We start from the raw sequence: 5000 nt of genomic DNA, 5'->3' as shown, positions 1-5000 counted from the left end.
GCGGATCGCTGGCTGGCATCGTTTATGGTTAGAACTAGGGCGGTATCTGATCGCCTTCGAACCTCTAACTTTCGTTCTTGATTAATGAAAACATACTTGGCAAATGCTTTCGCTTCTGTTCGTCTTGCGACGATCCAAGAATTTCACCTCTAACGTCGCAATACGAATGCCCCCGCCTGTCCCTATTAATCATTACCTCGGGTTCCGAAAACCAACAAAATAGAACCGAGGTCCTATTCCATTATTCCATGCACACAGTATTCAGGCGGGCTTGCCTGCTTTAAGCACTCTAATTTGTTCAAAGTAAACGTGCCGGCCCACCGAGACACTCAACTAAGAGCACCCTGGTAGGATTTCAACGGGGTCCGCCTCGGGACGCGCAAGCACGCCTTCGGCTCGCCCCACCGGCAGGACGTCCCACGATACATGCCAGTTAAACACCGACGGGCGGTGAACCAACAGCGTGGGACACAAATCCAACTACGAGCTTTTTAACCGCAACAACTTTAATATACGCTATTGGAGCTGGAATTACCGCGGCTGCTGGCACCAGACTTGCCCTCCAATAGATACTCGTTAAAGGATTTAAAGTGTACTCATTCCGATTACGGGGCCTCGGATGAGTCCCGTATCGTTATTTTTCGTCACTACCTCCCCGTGCCGGGAGTGGGTAATTTGCGCGCCTGCTGCCTTCCTTGGATGTGGTAGCCGTTTCTCAGGCTCCCTCTCCGGAATCGAACCCTGATTCCCCGTTACCCGTTACAACCATGGTAGGCGCAGAACCTACCATCGACAGTTGATAAGGCAGACATTTGAAAGATGCGTCGCCGGTACGAGGACCGTGCGATCAGCCCAAAGTTATTCAGAGTCACCAAGGCAAACGGACCAGACGAGCCAATCCGATTGGTTTTGATCTAATAAAAGCGTCCCTTCCATCTCTGGTCGGGACTCTGTTTGCATGTATTAGCTCTAGAATTACCACAGTTATCCAAGTAACGTGGGTACGATCTAAGGAACCATAACTGATTTAATGAGCCATTCGCGGTTTCACCTTAATGCGGCTTGTACTGAGACATGCATGGCTTAATCTTTGAGACAAGCATATGACTACTGGCAGGATCAACCAGGGAGCTGCGTCAACGAGAGCTGAGCAGCCGGCCGCCCGGGAGTGTGTCCCGAGGGCCCGCGCCAACACGCAAGCGTCCGCTCAATTATTCTGCAAACAGGAGGAGGCTGAGCTCCCCTGCACGATACACCTCGAAACCCTCTCAGGTCCCGGCGGCGCGCAGCGCCGTCCTAAGTACTTGGTCGGGTTCGAGAGAGGCGCAATCGCCCGGAGATAGGCGAGTAGACGCTTTCAGTGCGAACACCCGTGCTCCCAACTGAGCTTGCCGCTGCCGACAGAGGCCCGGGAGCGTGCTGTCGTGGCATTGCCGGCGGGAAACAACACGCGCCACCTACGGTGACCGGCAGCTCCAACGCCAGCGCCACAGAAGGGCAAAGCCCCACTTGGGTGCAGAAGCGAACTCTCCCAGCACAGCGCACGCGCCAACACGTCCGCAGAGCTGCGATACAAACCACCTGCGAGAACCGCTGGGGGCGACCGAGCAGCAGACGGCGTCGCGACGCCGAGTGCCGGGCGGCGGCGCATCCTCAACGCACACAGTCCGCAATCGGACCAGCACACTGCAGATGTCCACCGCGCTTCGCACCGGGCTCGACAGAACCCACTTTGGCCGCCTGGCGCCGCGCGCAGGGTGCGCCGGCGCATAGCTGGGACGCCAGCCGGGCCCGTCGGCCGGCGCTCCTGCCACTGGGCGCCCCCCACCAGCCGGCTGTAGTGCGTGCGCTCACGCAGCGCGCGGCCAGCACGCCGGGCGGCCCCCCCTCACCGGCCGGGGACTGTCCCGCCAAGCCACAGCCTCGTATCGCTTCATACCCACATGGCCAACTCAGGTTCGGGGGCATGGCGGGTACCGCCGAAACAACCGGTTCACAGATGTACCGATCGTCGCTATCACCGATGCACCTGCAGCGCGAACAACCGCTCAACAACTGATTTCCAGTTCATTTGCGGATCTTTGGCAGCAAACGTATACGTCAATCTACATTTGCGAAATCTACGATTCTGGCATGCCTGCATGTTATGTGTCACGACACGCTACATCAGCCCACATACACACTGCGGCATGTACACGAGAGAACACGTGGAAGATGGTCCGCGCACGTGTGCAATGTCCCTTGCGCGGTCGACTGTCAACCGGCCTCTGTAGCATGTCGCAGATGTGGAACGCGGTCCACCGTGCTATCATGTTGTGTGGGGCAATACGATTAAATAGGAAAACCCTCGTCGCTACATCAACAGACGGCTCACGCTGATTCCCGGCAGAGGGAGGAGGGGGGGGGGGGGGGGGCCAACATGCAATACTTTCGTCCGTACCTACTTACCACATGTCTGTACGGCGTACAACAGTGCAATCTCGCTGTAATGGGGAGACGAGACAAGTAGCATCGTGCACAACATATGGCCCTTATGATTCGCCATTGTAGGGCGCAGCCGGTGTACGGTCAAGCATGTGCCACATTATGTCACTCAGTACGTAACGACGGATGATCAGTGTGGGTTACGCGTACATCAGCGGACAGTCCACACAGGCCGTACCACAACGTACACTGACTGCATCGACAACCGAATGCAACTGAACAGCTGCAAGGCTCATTTCACAAACAAACGCCTGACCGACCAGCTTGGAAGGGCAGGAGGGGAGGGCGATATTCGTTCTGTAGCGGTACACCCTTCCAGTGGTTAGCGGGACTGTGTAGAAAGTACGCAACACTCGAAAGACCTTTATGTGAGGGTACGCACCATGGCATCAAGAAATACACATGACACCAGAGGATCCAAGCAGTGAACTATGTTCAGAGGGTTGCTGTTAGGCAAAGCTACATTCCTGTGACGTTACATGTGACAGTTAAGGTGCAGTGTAAGTTAGGTTAAGGTGCAGTGTAAGTTAGGTTAAGGTGCAGTGTAAGTTAGGTTAAGGTGCAGTGTAAGTTAGGTTAAGGTGCAGTGTAAGTTAGGTTAAGGTGCAGTGTAAGTTAGGTTAAGGTGCAGTGTAAGTTAGGTTAAGGTGCAGTGTAAGTTAGGTTAAGGTGCAGTGTAAGTTAGGTTAAGGTGCAGTGTAAGTTAGGTTAAGGTGCAGTGTAAGTTAGGTTAAGGTGCAGTGTAAGTTAGGTTAAGGTGCAGTGTAAGTTAGGTTAAGGTGCAGTGTAACTTAGGTTAAGGTGCAGTGTAACTTAGGTTAAGGTGCAGTGTAACTTAGGTTAAGGTGCAGTGTAACTTAGGTTAAGGTGCAGTGTAACTTAGGTTAAGGTGCAGTGTAACTTAGGTTAAGGTGCAGTGTAACTTAGGTTAAGGTGCAGTGTAACTTAGGTTAAGGTGCAGTGTAACTTAGGTTAAGGTGCAGTGTAACTTAGGTTAAGGTGCAGTGTAACTTAGGTTAAGGTGCAGTGTAACTTAGGTTAAGGTGCAGTGTAACTTAGGTTAAGGTGCAGTGTAACTTAGGTTAAGGTGCAGTGTAACTTAGGTTAAGGTGCAGTGTAACTTAGGTTAAGGTGCAGTGTAACTTAGGTTAAGGTGCAGTGTAACTTAGGTTAAGGTGCAGTGTAACTTAGGTTAAGGTGCAGTGTAAGTTAGGTTAAGGTGCAGTGTAAGTTAGGTTAAGGTGCAGTGTAAGTTAGGTTAAGGTGCAGTGTAAGTTAGGTTAAGGTGCAGTGTAAGTTAGGTTAAGGTGCAGCGTAAGTTAGGTTAAGGTGCAGCGTAAGTTAGGTTAAGGTGCAGCGTAACTTAGGTTAAGGTGCAGCGTAACTTAGGTTAAGGTGCAGCGTAACTTAGGTTAAGGTGCAGCGTAACTTAGGTTAAGGTGCAGCGTAACTTAGGTTAAGGTGCAGCGTAACTTAGGTTAAGGTGCAGCGTAACTTAGGTTAAGGTGCAGCGTAACTTAGGTTAAGGTGCAGCGTAACTTAGGTTAAGGTGCAGCGTAACTTAGGTTAGGGGCCAACGTGGGTTAGGTTAGGGGCCAACGTGGGTTAGGTTAGGGGCCAACGTGGGTTAGGTTAGGGGCCAACGTGGGTTAGGTTAGGGGCCAACGTGGGTTAGGTTAGGGGCCAACGTGGGTTAGGTTAGGGGCCAACGTGGGTTAGGTTAGGGGCCAACGTGGGTTAGGTTAGGGGCCAACGTGGGTTAGGTTAGGGGCCAACGTGGGTTAGGTTAGGGGCCAACGTGGGTTAGGTTAGGGGCCAACGTGGGTTAGGTTAGGGGCCAACGTGGGTTAGGTTAGGGGCCAACGTGGGTTAGGTTAGGGGCCAACGTGGGTTAGGTTAGGGGCCAACGTGGGTTAGGTTAGGGGCCAACGTGGGTTAGGTTAGGGGCCAACGTGGGTTAGGTTAGGGGCCAACGTGGGTTAGGTTAGGGGCCAACGTGGGTTAGGTTAAGGGCCAACGTGGGTTAGGTTGCCAGAGATGTGTCAAATCAGGATGTACGTTTGGCTGGTGTCAGGTGGTGGGTTGGTTCGATGCCTTTATAAGGGGTGTGGCCAAAGGGTATTTTATTACTTGTACCTTTTGTGTTGTGGCGTGGCGTTGCGTCCTGTGTTGATACTGGGTGGACCACTGTGGGTGTTGCTGGCTGATTTGAGCTGCGTTGTTTGCGGGTGATGTGAGACATTCTGTCTTATTAGTGGACGTGACGTTCCTCTTGTCGTTGTTTGGATAGTGTCCTGTGGCAGCGAGGATAAAATGGATGTTGTTGAACGATAGTGCTTTGGTGCTTTCGCTTTGTTACACACAGAGTGGACTGTGAGATAGGGTGACTGGGTCGAGTGCGGTTCACACTGTCCTCCCCAGTTTACAGTATGTATCATCTATGTATGTGGTCCTGCATCATTTACTAAGGAGGGACGTCAGACGACTGAAATATTAGTTATGTACTGATGTAAAGC

General features: G+C 52.5%; 1 non-coding gene across 1 annotated transcript in view; it reads right to left on the bottom strand.

The window, feature by feature from the left end:
* LOC126315905 (small subunit ribosomal RNA) overlaps nt 1-1130 on the bottom strand; it is a 1893-nt gene extending 763 nt beyond the window's left edge. The window contains exon 1 of the ribosomal RNA XR_007556009.1: nt 1-1130. This exon is cut by the window's left edge and continues 763 nt beyond it. This is a non-coding gene — a ribosomal RNA (small subunit ribosomal RNA).
* Nucleotides 1131-5000: the final 3870 nt, after the last annotated feature.

This window comes from Schistocerca gregaria, unplaced genomic scaffold (assembly GCF_023897955.1).
Source record: "Schistocerca gregaria isolate iqSchGreg1 unplaced genomic scaffold, iqSchGreg1.2 ptg000578l, whole genome shotgun sequence".
In the NCBI taxonomy this organism is placed as follows: domain Eukaryota; kingdom Metazoa; phylum Arthropoda; class Insecta; order Orthoptera; family Acrididae; genus Schistocerca; species Schistocerca gregaria.
Note: the sequence above shows the minus strand (reverse complement) of the source record. Positions and strands in the feature narration are given on the sequence as shown.